Consider the following 16,647-nt stretch of genomic DNA (forward strand, 5'->3'; position numbering starts at 1 on the left):
TTTGACCTTTTCTGTTTTGGCAAGTATTTGGCTCATATATGAGCCATCACTTCTTAGTTCAAGTACCTCACCATGTCTCTAGGTACCAAATGAAAATTCTCAGAAGGCAGAACCTGATTGGCTCAGCTTGAATCACATGTTTGCTACAATTCAATCAGTGGTGACTTGCTTCATTGATCTCTGCCTTCTAAGAAAGAGGTATGGGCAGGTTCTCAACAAAGTGGAAACATGGAAGGCACAATTAAAAGAGGAAATAATCGGATCTCTGGTATAGCATGAAATACAGCAAAGCCTATGAGCACTGTCAGTGAAAACTGAAGAGCCCAAAAACCAGAGGGGACCAAAAGAAGCGTCCCTATTTGCACAGCTGCTGACAATGCAATGACTATGGAGAGAAATTATTTGGATCATGACTGCTTTAACAGAGTTATGTTTCTTGCCTCTTTGACTCTTTGATTCCATCTCTTCCTGTCAAAATTGAATCCATTGAATAACAACAAATTTCTGAAAACAATCCAAATATCTATCAGTATGGAAATGGTGGATCAAATTCTTGAACACTCATTCTATAAACACTACGCATCTATTAAAAGGAATGAGTTGGATCAATATGCATTAAACTAAAAAAATATAAGGATTTTATCAAATTTAAAAAAACATTGAAAACAACATATATAATATCATATTTTGAGAGACAACAACAACAAAACAAAGTTTTAGACAGCTATCTATTTGTAGATATGTGTAGGTAAGTAAGGACATACCAACCTGTTGACATTGATTACTTTGGAACTGGGAGAAGTGGAATTAGGTAGGGGAAAGAGTACACAATGTTTCTTTATGTATCTCTGAATGACTTAACTTATTAGAAAACCCAAATGTTATGCTAGTAATTTTTTAAGTTACTAAAGTATAAAGGTTTGTAAAATTCTATATTTAAAAGTCCATCTCAAATACTACCATTTCTGGCTTTTCAAGATTTCTACCTACAGATGGGCTTCCTGTTTGAACTCCAGTAGAATGCAGAGCTCTCTCATGATCTGATATTCTGTCTAGAATGATAGATGCTGACTGTTTCTCTTATACTTACACTATATTTCCAACAGGACCCATTTTTAGACCCTCCCCATCCCAACAAATAAAATGGTATCTTATGCAGAAGAGCTACCTATTAAATCTTTATTAAAAAGGATTAACTCAATGCTCGGCAATTCTTCCAATATATCCATATGTTGTCTTCAAAAATGTAGTGTCTCTCTAAGAATTTGCATTGGCCTATAAATGCAGCAATCTCTATTGACTTAGTTTTTTAATACAATGGCATATTCTTTTCTAGCCATTTCTAGCCAATTGACATTTCAGCTCATAATTTGAGGGGAAATCAAATGAGTATTTTTTTTTAATATTGTAAGCTGATAACACAGTGAACTCTAAGCAGCCATGTGTCTTTAAAATTAATTTTGGGCACCTCCTCCCCACCCCTGGCCCCAGCCAATTGACCTTGGCATACACAGTACAGCAAGTTCAGGGTTTGAAAAACCAGAGTAGTGATTAACCCTGTCAGAGATGAAATGTCTGATGTCAAACTCCTCCAAATTACACCCATGCATGACCTGCTATTCTCCTTCTGAGAGCACCTCATTACTGAGAAGCCATCATTCAAGGGACATATACTTAAACCTTTAATAAATCTCTGATCAAAATCCAGGAGCATAATTAAACCTTTGATGAAAGTGGGAGAGAATGGGAGCGGAACCAAGGTAGAAGACAGAGAACAAAGGGAAGATGTTTGTGTTAAGTCTCTGGACAGAAATTCTGACCCTTTAAGTTGTCCTTTAGATCATGATACCATTTGGATCTGGTGACAGCAAATTTATAAGGAACTAAAGATCATTCTTAATGGACATTTAAGAAGTTTCCAGGGAGTTAGACCAAGGTACTTTCAATAATGCTGGCAGTTGAAGCTGACCTTGAACTTACCCATTGCTACACAGCAAGAATAATTTGCCTCAGTGCAATTTTATTAATAAATAAAAACACCATACCCTCTAAAGATTACTAGAACAGAAAAAGAGATGGGTGTTGGGAATTGGATAATGTGTACCAGATAGGATGAATAGCTGGATAATGTAGATATGATGAGAACATAAAGAAACAGAGGTCAAAAGACTGTTTCTGGTTCTGTCTCTGCCACTGAATTCCCCAAGTGACCTTTAACATGTCATTTCACCTCTTGAAAGTCTCAGAATCTTAATTTTTAAAATCATGAGAATGTCATTTGTTTCTCAGCCTACAATTTGCAAAAGAATCACCTGGGAATCTTATTAAAATGCAGATTTTGACTGAATAGATCTGGGGTAGGACTGGTGATTTGGCATCCACAGACCACACCTTGAGAAGCAAGGAATTAGATGGTCTCCAAATTTCCTTCCAGCTCTAAAATTCTGATTCCTAAATCAGAATCTCCACCTTCTCAGGTAAACCCCTCTGAGTTTCCACCTGCCTCCCATACTCTGGCCTAGGCTGGCCTCTCTATTCAGAGATTCAGTTTGCCTTCCTTCCCAGTTTTACAGTGTCACAATTCACATGATCACTTGGGATTCTCCTCCTCAATCAAATAAAGAAGAACAGAAAGTAAACAACCTGTCCTTTCCCATCTTCTAAGCTTAGAGGCAAGCATACAGCCCTTTTTGTGCTTGAATAGATTTTACTGTTCATCATTTAAAAACCAGGTAATGGGAAGTTCTGGACATTTTCTTCCAGTGCTTTTATAAATATATAGATATAGATATAGATATAGATATAGATATAGATATAGATATAGATATAGATATAGATATAGACATATAGATATATAGATATATTTATATAGATATATATATGGGGAGAGAGAGAGACAGCCAAAAAATGTATATATCTTTTAAGAACGGAAAAAACTGTGTTAACATTATAATAATATATATCGATAATAAAAGATGAATACAAATCATGTCTATACATTTTTCTGGCACCACTGGATACGTGAGTGTGTGTGTGTATATATATATATATAATTTGTGTGTATGTTTGTTTTTAATCAAAATGGGATTATAGTGAATATATAGGTTTGTGCTCCCTACAAAACTATATTTTCTCATTTCATGAAAAATTCTTTGAAATTGTGATTTTAATGACACTATACTATTCCATTATAAGAATGTCCATTATTTATGTGACAATTGTTGAACATTTATGTAGTCTGTTGCAATTTTAAACAATATTAGGACAAACATCCTCATTGTTTTTATAGCTACTATTTGTTAAGTATTTACTGTACGCCAGACACTAGGCTAACTGCTTTACATATGTCATCTCATTTAATCCTCATGGTCACCTTCAGGCTGAGTATTATGATTTCTGTTTTATTGAGAGGAAAATTGGGACACAGAGAAGTCAAATGACTTACTCACAATCACATAGCTATGGCAAAGGTGCCACCACACTCAGGTATGTGTGACTCCAAAGCCAAACTGATAACCATTGTGTGACACCATTTGCTGTATGTAAATCCCCAGGTATCTCTCTGATTATTTTATTCATTATTTCTCTGTGTGTGTGTGTGTGTGTGTGTGTCTGCATTTTTATATTTACTTACAAAAGTAACATAGGTTCATAGGAACAATTCAAGCAGTGCATGGATGTAAAAGAAAACTCTATCTTCTCTTTTCCCTCCCTTCTATGATTTCTTGAGGCATATTTCCTTTCTATGCATTTTCTATTTAAAATAGTACACAGGTAGGCAGGAATCATCTGTGTTTCACCATTGTATTTCCAATCCCTGGAACAAAGGTATAGGCCTGACCTCTGCTCAGAAAGAATTTCTTGAAAGAATAAGTGAATAATTGAATATATTTATTATTTTACTAAAAATGGAGTTTTACCGTACTATATCTCTGAAATTGTTATTTTCACTTCATAAATCTCAAGCAACTTTCCAGGGCAAAACACATAGACTTAATTCTTTTTAAAATAACTGTATAATATTCTATAATATGAATATGCCATAATTTATTAGTTATGTCCCATAAACTGACATGCATATTTATAGATTTTGGGAGTTACTGTTGATGCTGCATTAAATATCCACATGTACCTTTATATGCTGATGTTTTAACTTCTTTAGGGTAAGTTTCTATAATTAGGATTACTGGCTCAAAGGGGATGCATATTTAATTTTTAATGTATAATTCCAGGGAATTTTCCTGAAGTACTGAGCCAATTCACATTTAACCAAGCAGCATGTAAAAGTGGCCATATCCCCATACATTTACCACCTGATCAAAACTTTCACATTTTTATCATTTTTGGGGGGTGAAAAACATCTAGGTGTCTTGATTTGCATTATCTTTATTACTAGTAAGGTTGAATGGCCTTTAAGATTTCTCTCTCTCTCTCTCTCTCTCTCTCTCTCTCTCTCTCTCTCTCTCTCTCTCTCTCCTGAGAATTACAGGAAACATGCTTTAATTAAAAATGCTAAGTTAAAGGATGTGAACATTAAAATGTGGTTGACACTTAGCCAAGTTGCCTTCCACAAGTGATGGAACAATTTACCCTCTCACAAGCAGAGCATGAAACCTCCTCCTTCACCAAAGTAGGTATTGTAATTCTAGAAGGAAAATAAAGGTATTTGCAAATCTGAGAGCCTCTGTGGATTTACTTGGGCATTTCTCACCATTCCTTCTGAAATCCAGTTATCTTTTTTATTTTTATTTTCCTTCATAAAGCTCCTGGTGAGTAGCACCATCCCTGTAGGGAAAGGAGGGGTAGAGGGAGAGGCTCCAGCACAAAGAGCTTGGAAGGGCAGCCCGGAGTTGTAGTGGGAAGTTAAAGGCATTTTCACAACACAATGGAACAGGAGAATGAGCACTAGTTTGTGTCCAGAAGAACTGACAGAGCTGGTTCAGGGGGTGAGGGCAAGTTTATACTGGTGTTTGCTGTGGGGCATGGCCAAGGTGCCATGGGGATGTAGGGAGGGAGGGATGGATGTTGCTTTATGAAATGAGCTTGATTTCTTCAGTCACATTCCAGGAGGAGTTGGCCATAAATGGGTACAATCCAATGGAACAGAATTTAATTCAAATAAACAAATGCTTTTCAATATCTGCCGTAAGAAAACCCTGACCTAAGGAACAGATTCCGGCTCTATAAACTACATAACCAAATGGAGTACCTATAGAGGCTGTTCCCAAAATTCCTGAGACAGAGTAAGGTGTGAGCTGTTTGAGAAGTACATTTAGCTATGGTGAGTTGAAATAGAGAGAGGTTACATCTGGGTAGTAGGATCAGGGAAGGCATTCTGGGCTGAGGTCAGGCCTAAAGAAGAAGGTGTCATGTTCCCCCACCCAACCACATCCAGAGCTTCAGGCAGCAATTGGGAGGCCCTCACCAATCATGCGTGACCCTCATAGAGCTCCTGATCCACCTGCTACCTTAACAGATCCATGCACTGTCCTCACATCAGTCCTAGATCTACAGGCTGATCAAAGTCAAACCTGTAGATTTAAATCACCCTCTTCTGAACCACTCCTTTGCTGCATAGTGAAGTTCAGAAGCTCAGTTCAAATTAAGAGCTGCTGGTGTGTCCCCAGCTAGGCTAAGCAGGGATTCAGTGTGCCTGTTTAAGAAAACATCTAGTTGGTGACCTCTCTGGATCTGGATATGCCTGCAGCTTTGTGTTTTCCTGAAGAAAGGGAGAGGGGTTGTCTGTAGGAGAGGATGAATGAAGAGACAAGAAGTAAGGAATGGGTGGTTTGGTTGTGACATGGTTCTTGTTCCTTTTGGACTTCTGGGGTCCTGAGGGATTGGCCTTGAGCCTCACAAAGGTGAGATAGTCTAGACTAAAGCTGAAAGCTCTGAAAGGCTGTGGGTGCCTGGAGTAAGGCAGGATGGTTTCAGGTGGAGGGGAGTACTTCATGGCTAAGAGGTCCAGCTCTCCAACTTGGCTCCGCTGATCACCGAGGCATTAACCTGAGGGCATCTTGCTGCTCTGACAGCCCAGGACAGTGAGCACCAAAGGAGGGTATTTCTGAAAGAGTATGTCCTCATGAAGGAAATCAGTGATAGAACTGGACTATACCTTTCAGAACTTGAGAATGATGGGAAGACTGAAGGAGGGAGAGGGAAGAGTCCCTGCATGCTTCAGCCAGAGCTAAAAGCTATCATGATTTGGGCATTAGTGTCAATGCAAAGTTATTTGTACCTATACTTTCCTGAGGCCTGGAAACAATTTAGTTACACCACACAAGGAGTGGTATATGGCATCCTACCTAGAGTGGAATAAAGTCATCAAGTGCCCATTGTCTTTGGAGAAAATAGAACTGAGAATGTCTTCCCTAATTAGGATACCCAGGCACTTTATATGAAGCCTTCCAGCTCAAGCTCAGAGAGCATCTTAAAATCCCTTATCCTGTCCTGGTACGCTATTCACTAGGTTCTGTGAAAAGCCCAAACTTAGAATCTGGATACATTGGTAAGAACTTCTAGGGAGGTCAGAGTGCCTTGAATTGAACTAAATTTCCATCACATAGTGCGCATTATCAGTTATATATTGGAGCCTGAACAGGGTAGATGTTTAATTCTTATTAATGTGATTTGACTTCATGTGTTAACCTAGTGCCTACATTTTATTTTTTAAAACATATTCAGTCCTAAAGTTTGCATTCAGTATACCTGTGAGGACCAGGGACATCCTCTCTATCTAAACACTTATTTTTCTACCTCTCCTGCTATTGAACCATTAAGGAAACCTCTTGCCTGTTTACCTATAGTGAGGCCCCCATGACTCTCCCAGAAAAGGCATATATAAATGTAGCAGAAATAAGTAAAAATCATGAAATGTCCTTTGGAAGCCAGACCTCACTTTCATGTGTCTCTACTCACTTCTTCCCTTCTCTCTTCCTTTAGGCTCCCTTCTAACCAGAAAAAACCACACACACACACAAAAACAAGAAATGGAAATCCTTTACTTCTCTAGGTTCTCTCCTTTAAAGTTTTCATTTGGTAAATGCCATAAATATTTTTTTTGGTATGACTTCCCATTTGCAAAGATAAAATAAATCCAAGACAAGATTAACACAGGCTGTTTATTCATAAACTTGCAGCAAGGGAACCCATCTGCCATCATTTTCATTTCAGCAGGGGTTCAAAGGTGTCAGAAAAGAGAGCAAGTTTTGTAGAGTAAAAATAAATACTGAGACAATATTCTTATTGCCAGGCTTTCTGCAAAGGTGGAATATGGAAACAGGGAAGATTTTCTAATTGGTCGTTGGGTATATTCAGCATTTATTGGTTAGCTGCAAAGGGGCAAGTGAGCAATTTGGAGACATTTCAAAAAATGAAGGGTTGTTCAGTGTTGCAACAAAGGGTTTTCTGTGGCTTGTCATTTTCTGAAAAAAGTGGGGGCCTATGGGTGCTCTTTCATGATCTTTATGAGAAACTGACCACCATGGTAGGAAATTTCTCACATCAAAAGCCAGTACTCGTAGAGTTTTTTTGTTTGTTTGTTTGTTTGTTTTTATATTTTGCTGGAAGCGAATTACCTAAATCTTATTTCTAAACTGGAGCTAATAATAATTGGGAAACACATTATTAAAAATAGTTTATACTTTCTTTTAAATGACCCATCCTACTTGGCTACATAAAGTCCAGCCTTTATCAAAGTGTCCTGCCAACTTTTGGGGGACACGTGGAGCAAGTAAACATGTCCCTTACAGTCCTCACTGCTTATCATTTGTAACTCGGGCTCTGGAATGCTGTCCCTTGGCTTCTACTCATGTTTATTTGTTCTCCTCCTGCACCTGGAGATGGGCTTCTCTTTGTCCTTAGTTACTCTCACCTGTACCCCTTCATCCTTCCCTTAGGCTCATTTCCTCCATGATGGTGAAGAGTAGGCTATAACTCTTTGGAAAGCCTGAAATTAAGAGATGGCAGAAGGAAAAGATAAACAGACTGTTGTGATGTTCAGAACTGCTAGGACTAGGAGGTTCTAAGATGGCTCTTCCTGACTTGTTCCCAGATGGCCACAATCAGGAAGGGATCATCTTTCTTCTCTCAAGGGACAATATCCTGCAACATGTCACCTGAAGAAAATCCCAAGACCCAAGAAATTCAAGATGGCAAAACAGATAAACACTTTGTCTGTTTTCTTTGGTGAACACATTAAAATTACAGCTAAATTATAGAACAATCAATCTCTAGAACCATTAGAAATCTAGCTAAACAGAAGTTTTACAACTAAGGATATAAAGAAGAAGCCACATTGAGACTGTTAGGAGGAGTGGTGGCTTGAAATAGGATGGCCCCAAACCTCCGTGTGGCAGATGAGAATCAGGTGGCAGTCTTCCATGGAGGTTCACCCAGGAAGAGTGAAGAATGCCAGCCCCACATCAGGCTCCCCAGCCTAGAGTACTTTTGCTGGGAAGAGACCCCACAACATCTGGCTGTGAAAAACTGTAGGGATTCTGACCATCAGGAAGGGACAGAAGGCTGTAGGAAACCCAGATGTCTTCTCAAAGGGCCTAGGTACAGATACATTCACTCGCAAACACTCACCTTGGGCTCCAGGGGCAGAGGCACAGTCACTTGTGAGGGAGTGCATAGGAGGCATACAGGGGGCAGACTGAGGTATATGGCTTTGAAGTGAAGGCTGGAAGACTCTCACCATTTTCCCTGTGTGTGATCCTTCTCCCATGCAGTCAGTAGGTGGGCACCATCTTTCCTGTGTTGAGCACTCCCCCACACAACCAAATCTGAATCTAAATTGGTCTGGTGAGCTCCACTGCTCCACCCTGATGACTCCATGGGACTCTGCCCCACTCAACTCCCCCAACACTGAAGGCACTTTTTGCAAGAGCAGCCAGCCATGCCTGCATTGCATTCTTTCTTGAAAAACTATCAGAGTCCCTGGGCTACATGCAGGTGGCTACTGGCCTTGGTGTGCTCTAAGATTTTTGCTGAGTAGCTCTAGGCTCAGTACTCACACCAAACCAGAATATACATTAACCTGGTGACCACAGCACTTCCCATTCTACTGACTCCCTGAGGCCTGGCCTTACCTAACTTGTGTACTACACAAGGATTTATGAATGGCTGAACTTTAAGGGAGTTGGCAGGTGGCAGCAGGCCTCAGGGTGTCCTGGGTTTTTGTGGAGCTACCCCAGGCCTGATACTGGTGGCAGACATCCTTATTTTTCAGTATGGCCTCTCCCATGCACCTCTAGGTTTAGCACAAGTAGCGAGCAACTATGGATCACTTTGCAGCTCTTACCAGGTAGTCCCTGGATGGTCACAGGGAGTGGGTGAATGGGCCCGCAATAGAGCCCTTCCCAAAAAGCCCCAGAACCAACATATGTAAAGGTTGGCTTCAGACCACAGCAGAGCACCATCCAATCAGTCCCACAAGTGCACACACAAAGGGTAGTCAAAAGAAGCACCAGAGTCTGCTGGAGCAAATCCCACTGAGTAGGGTAAGCTCCCCACACAGCAGCCCATAAGCTGTAAATGTGGCCAAAACCCACAGCCAATCAACCTGAAGGTCAATCCTACCCATTGACTTGCTAAAAGCAATCAATGCTCAACTATAACAAGAGGGCACCCACAATCCACAAAAGGGACACTTCTGGAGCATCTGGAGCAGGTAACCAGGGAGACTGTGACAGGAACCCACAGGCAACTACTATATAAGGCCACCTGGCCAAGACTGGGAAATATAACAGATCTACCTAATACATAGAAACAAACACAGAGAGCTAGCCAAAATGAAGAAACAAAGAAATACATACCAAATGAAAGAACAGGAGAAAATTTCAGAAAAAGAACTAAACAAAATGGAGGTAAGTAACCTATCAGTGACAGAGTTCAAAACAATGCTTATGAGGATGCTCAAGAAACATGGTGAGAACTTCAACAAAGAGAGAGCAAATATAAAAAAGGACATAAGAAACCATAAAACAGAACCGATAAGAAGTGAAGAATACAATAACTGTAATGAAGAATGCTCTAGAAGACTAAATGAGGCAGAAAATTGAATCAGTGATTTGGAAGAGAATGTAGCAGAAAACATCCAGTCAGAACAGCAAAAAGAAAAAGGGGGGCGGGGATGGGGGGTGGGAGATGAGGGTAAGGGGGATCGAATATATGGTGATGGAAGGAGAACTGACTCTGGGTGATGAACACACAATGGGATTTATAGATGATGTAATACAGAATTGTACACCTAAAATCTATGTAATTTTACTAACAATTGTCACCCCAATAAATTTAATAAAATAAAATTTTTAAAAAAATGAAGATAGGTTAAGAGACCTCTGGGACAACCTCAAGTGTAACAACATTTGCATCACTGGGGAGAAAGCAAGGGATTGAGTATCTATTTGAAGAAATGACTGTAAACTTTCCTTAGTTGGCGAAGGAAATAGACATACAAGTTCAGGAAGTGCAGAGAGTCCCAAACAAGATGAACCAAATACACCCACACCAAGACACATTATAATTAAAATGGCAAAGGTTAAAGACAAAGAGAGAATCCTAAAAGCAACAAGAGAAAGGCAAGTAGTAACTTATAAGGGAGCTCCCGTAAGATTGTCAGCTGATTTCTCAACAGAAACTTTGCAGGCTAGAAGAGACTGGCATGAAATATTCAAAATGATGAAAAGCAAGAACCAACAACCAAGATTACTCTACCTAGCAATGCTATCATTCAGAATCAAAGAACAGATAAAGAGCTTCCCAGACAAGAAAAAGCTAAAGGAGTCATAACCACTAAACAAGTATTACAAGGATTGTCAGAAGGACCTTTAAGACAAACAAATAAAAATTAAATTAGAAAAATCAAAATTATGAATAATAAAATGGAAATAGGTACATATCTATCAACAATTACCCAATGTAAATGAATTAAATGCTGCAATCAAAATACACAGGAAGGCTGAACAAATAAGAAAATAAAACCCTTACTGTGCTGGCTACAAGAGACGCACTTCAGATTGAAAGACCCACAGAGTTGGAAATTAAAGGAATGGAAAACTGCATTTCATGAAAATGGAAAAAAAAAAAAAAGAAAGCTGAGGTAGTAATACCTATACCAGACAAAATAGATTTTAAAACAAAGGCTATAACAAAAGACAAAGAAGGACCTGGTAATCCCATTTCAGGGTACTCATTGAAGAAACCCAATCTGCTACTTCAAGGAGACACATGCATCCATATATTCATGGTAGCATTGTTTATAATGGCCAAGATGTGGAGGCAGCCTGGGTGTTCATTGATGGATGAATGGATAAAGAGGAGGTGGTACATATATACAATGGAATATTGCTTGGCCATGGAAGGGAATGGATTCTTGCTATTTGCAGCAGCATGGATGGACCTGGAGGGTATTGTTCTGAGTGGAGTGTCAGACAAAGATATACAGTGATGTTACTTATATGTGGAATCTAAAAAGCAAAATAAACACAAAAAATAGAAAGAACCTCATAGGTACATAAAACACTTTGATCATTGCCAAATAGATGGGGGATTAGGGGTGTGGGTGAAAAAAAAGAAGGGATTAAGATTTACAAATTGGTTGCTACAAAGTAGTTATGGGGATATAGGGTATAGCATATGTATAATAGTCAATAATATTGTAATAACTATGTATGAACTTCTGACAATTAAGTTTGTGAACTCATCCTATTAAAAAGTGCTACATACTTCATTGTTGAATATCACTATGGTCACCCTCAAAGTACTCCCCTTGGGAAACTGTGCACTGATGCCAGCCCATCATTCAAAGCAATTTTGGAACTCTTTTCCTGGAATGGCCATCACAGCTGTTGTCATATTACCTTTGATATCCTGAATGTCATCAAAATGTCTTCCTTGCAGTATTTCCTTTATCTTCAGGTAAAGAAAGAAGTCACTGGGGGCCAGGTCAGGTGAGTAGGGAGGGTGTTGCAATACTGCTACTTGTTTACTAGCTAAAAACTCCCTCACAGACAGTGCCGTGTAAGCCGGTGTATTGTCGTGATGCAAGAGCCATGAATTGTTGGTGAAAAGTTCAGGTCATCTAACTTCTTCACACAGTCTTTTTAGCACTTCCAAATAGTAAACTTGGTTAACTGTTTGTCCAGTTGGTACAAATTCATAATTAATAATCCCTCTGGTATAAAAAAAAAAAAAAAAAAGGTTAGCAACATCGTTGCAACAAGTTCACGAACTTAATTGTTCGACCTCATATTGTGTCATATTCGGTACTACATTTGTTGGCATGATAGATGGGAAGTGGTTGGGGGACAGTGTGAAAAAGGTGAAGGGATTAAGAAATACAAATTGGTAGTTACAAAATAGTCATGGTGATGTAAATTAAAGCAGCATGGGGAATATAGTTGATATGGCAACAACTAAGTATAGGGTCAGATGGGTAGCAGACTAGCCAGGGGGATCATGTATTAAATTATATAAATGTCTAACCACTATGCTGTACACATGAAATTAATATAAAATTATATTGAATGTCAACTCTAATTGAAAAATTTTTTAAAAGGGGGAAAATGTGAAGGGGAACAAGAGGTCCAAATTTCCAGGTAAAAACAAATAAGTCATGGGGATATAATGTACAGCATATGGAATAGACCCAATAATATTGTGATAGCATACTATGGTGTCAGATTCTTGCTGGACTTATGGTGATCACTTTTTTAGGTATATAATGTTGAATAACTATGGTGTACCCCTGAAACTAATATAATATTGTATGTTAGATATATTTTAATAAAAATCTTAAAAAGAAAATCCCAAGAACAACTGTCATCAGCCTCCCCACTCCATAGAGGAAGAAGTGCCCCCTTGCAATCCATGTCCACTTCCACTGTCTGAGTCATTTTGATGCTGCAGATTATACATTAGCACTTCTATCCTATTAACAATACAGTAGCCCCCCCCCCATATCCACAGTTTCACTTACCTGTGGTCAATAAAGGTCCAAAAATATTAAATGGGAAATTCCAGAAATAAATAATTCATAAGTTTTAAATCATGTACTGTTCTGAGTATCATGATGAAATCTCCTGCCATCCCGCTCCATCCCACTCTGGACATGAATCATCCCTTTTTCCAATATATCTACACTGAATAAGCTACCCTCCTGTTAGTCACTTAGTAGCCATCTCCATTATCAGACTGGTTATCTGAAAGGGGGGGGGCGAGGGAGAGAGAGAGAGAGAGAGAGAGAGAGAGAGAGAGAGAGAGAGAGAGACCACATTCACATAACTTTTATTACAATATATTGTTATAATTGTTCTATTTTGTTAGTTGTTGTTAATGTCTTACTGTGCCTAATTTATAAATTAAATTTTACTATAGGTATGTATGTATAGGGAGAAAAACATAGCATATACAGGTTAGGTACTATCTATGGTTTTAGGCATCCATTGGGGGTCTTGGAATGTATCCTCTGCAGATAAGGAAGGGGGTTAGGAAACTACTGTATCTATCTCCCTAGTATGAAGTTTCACAGTCAGAATCCTCCTCCTTCTCTTCTCTCCTCCTCCTCTTAATCCCTTTTCCGTCTCCTCTCCCAGATCCTCCTTCATCTCCTAAATTTAGAACAACGATTGTGTTTTCCTATCCATTTGCAAACCTTACTTATGAGAAGTGACTGGCAGTATGATTAAGGGGTGAGTCCCCTCTCTTTTCCTGAGAGAACTTTTTCTATCCAAGGAGACCAATGTGGCTGTTGCTGATCACAGATTTCTGGTACAGCTTAATTTCTTTTAAAAATCTTAGAGTTCAAAAACTGTGTCCATATAAATACTGAAACTAGCAAAATGATCTGAAACAAATTATTACTGGAAGCAGTGAGTCCAAACTTTTGGAATGTGCTTACTAACGGTAGCCCTTTAAATCATTGCAGGAAAATAATAGCTTTATATATCTATCAGAGTTTTTTCTTTTCTTTTCTTTTTAAATCAACATGAGGATGACTTGTACAAGCAAAATAAAGCAAAGAACTGAAAAAAATTATATATAACACTCAGGTTAGAAAACCTGCTATGGAAATAGGAAGGAAATGCCACAACCTCTGCCTGACTGGCTCTCAATACAGATCAAATTCCAAGATAATAGCTCAGATTTCCTCTATCTTGTTAATTTGAGCAAAATCGCTTAGGTCCTCTGTGTTCTGCATAACTCTTCCATTCACTCTACCTACATAGAAATCAATTACAACTCGTGGTGCAAAGAACATTTGGTAAATTTCCTGAAAGAAAAGCTCCTTCCTCTTCTCAGGGATTTCAATCCCTGTTCCAGTGCTTCTTTATTTGACTCCTGGGAAAAGATGGAGGAAAGAGGGTTTCCATCTTGATTTCCAGAGTATTTGCCACTAATTTTGGCCCATTGTTGACTTCGCTTCTTTTGTTTCAAGTTGAGCTCCTGAAAGTTTCAGAAATGAGGAAGGAAGGAAGGACAAACATATTTGAAGATAGAAAGGGAATTGGGTGGTTTGTAGGAATTATTTTCAGTGATTCTCTGAGTATTAGCTCTGAACCAGAGGGTGACTTTTGGTGTTATACTCAAGTATTTGTATATTCTTTGGCCACAAAGAAACTGTCATCCATTTGCCCAGCTATCCTCCATTTTTCCTTGTGGATTTTTACATTTGCAGAGACAAGTCTTAGTTGTGATAATATATGCCTTAGGAGGGCAAAAAGTGTCAAAATGTCTGGATTGTAAGACATTCCCACCATAAAGGTAAATAGAAACAAACCTAGTTTAACCCAGTAGAAATGAAATTCCACTCTAATAACTGATCCCTAACTAATTAGATATATTAACAAAGTTGCCAGATATAAGATCAGCTCACAAAAAAATGAAAAACATTTCACTATAGTAGCAAAATCCAAATAGAAAATACAATCAGAAATTAAATAACATTCACCATAGTAACAAAAGTTATAAAGTATATAACTTGGATACCAGTAAAGATGGTGGAGTAGATAAACACTGTACTTGCATCTTCTCATGACCACATCAAAATTACAACTATTGCCTGAAGTCTAGCTGAACAGAAGTCCTGTAACTAAGGATATACAGAAAAAGCCACCTTGAGACTGGTAGTTGGGGCAGAGACGCAGAACAGGCTTGTCCCCATATCTACATGTAGCAGTTAAAAATCAGAATGGATATCTCAGCTGCTGAGATCTCACCTGAGGAGCAAGGGACCCCAGCCCCACATGAGGCTACCTAGTCCAGGGTTCCAGTGCTATGAGGAGAAGTCCCCACAATTTCTGGCTGTGACACACAGCAGAGATTGTGGCTGAGACAGAGGGCAGCTGGAGTCCCAGACATTCCTCTTAAAGGGCCTGCACATGGACTTACTTGCTGAAGGACTCACTCACTCTGAGGTTCAGTGCAGGAGCAGCAGCTCAAAAGGCTCCAGAGAAATATGGGGAAGAATTGAATTGTCTGACCCTAGGAAAAGAGCTAAAGATGCAGCTTTCTTGAAGTAAGAAGTGTTGGCAGAATCCATTATTTCTGTTTTGAGCCCAACACCCTCCCAGTGTGCAGACACAGGTGGCTGCCATATCTCAGGGTTTATCAACCTGACTAACACCATTCATCACACCCTGGGATTTCCTGAGACCCTGCCCCACGCAAATTGTAGACCCAACCAAGCCACTTCCCATGGCTTTTCCATACAAACGACCTGTCTTTCCTCATGCTGTGTACTTCCCTAAAATCTCTCAAGAGTTCACAAATCCCAAACAAGCAGCATCTGGCCTTGGCATGCCCTTTACCTCTTGCTAATCATCCCCAAGCCTGACACTAGTGGTAGCAGGCCTCAGTTCACAGCTTAGCTTATCCCAGGCACCTCCAAGAGCCCAGTGCAGGTGGAAAACACCTGCAGATCACTTTGTGGCTCTCCCCAGGTGGCCTTGGGCAGGGCACAGTCAGAGGCTGAACTTGGCCTATATTAGAGCCCTGCCCAGGAGGCCCCAAGGCTGCCACATGAGGTGGCCACTTTGGACCACATCAAAACACCACCCAGCCACCTCCACAGATGACACACCCAAAGGGCAGACTGGGAAGGCACCAGAGCTCTGCTAAAGTAAACCCTGCTCCATAGTGTCAGCTCCTGCACAACAGGTTATCTACTATAGTCATGGCAAGTCCTCACAAACAATCAGCCTGAGGGGCAATCCCTCCCTTTGACATGCCAACAGCAACTGATGCTCAACTACAAAAGGAGGGTACACACAACCATAAAAGGGACACATGTGCAGCACCCAGCTAGGTGACCAGGGAGACTGTGCCACTGGGCCCCACAGGACACCTACAAAAGGCCACTCTACTAAGATTAGGAGACATAGCAGCTCTACCTATGTACAACAACAAACACAGGGAGGCAAACATAGGTAGACAGAAAACATACTAAATGAAAGAAGAGAACACATCTCCACAAAAAGAACTAACCAAATGGAGACAAGATGCAAAGTTCAAAACAATGGTTATAAGGATGCTCAATGATCTCAGGGAGAACTTCAACAAGTAGATAGAATAGAAAACATAAAAATGGTGATAGAAACATTAAGAAAAAACAGTCAGGAATGAAGAATACAATATATGTGCAGT

At 39.6% G+C, this 16,647-nt stretch overlaps 1 long non-coding RNA gene across 1 annotated transcript in view; it reads right to left on the minus strand.

Annotated features, from left to right (window-relative positions):
• LOC141572188 (uncharacterized) overlaps positions 1–16,647 on the minus strand; it is a 289,511-nt gene that overhangs the window by 48,723 nt on the left and 224,141 nt on the right. The window contains exons 7-8 of the long non-coding RNA XR_012497402.1: positions 12,983–13,205; positions 11,865–12,178 (exon numbers count right to left, since the gene is read on the minus strand). This is a non-coding gene — a long non-coding RNA (uncharacterized LOC141572188). The remainder of the gene's footprint in view (positions 1–11,864; positions 12,179–12,982; positions 13,206–16,647) is intronic.

Source organism: Rhinolophus sinicus, linkage group LG06 (genome assembly GCF_036562045.2).
Source record: "Rhinolophus sinicus isolate RSC01 linkage group LG06, ASM3656204v1, whole genome shotgun sequence".
In the NCBI taxonomy this organism is placed as follows: domain Eukaryota; kingdom Metazoa; phylum Chordata; class Mammalia; order Chiroptera; family Rhinolophidae; genus Rhinolophus; species Rhinolophus sinicus.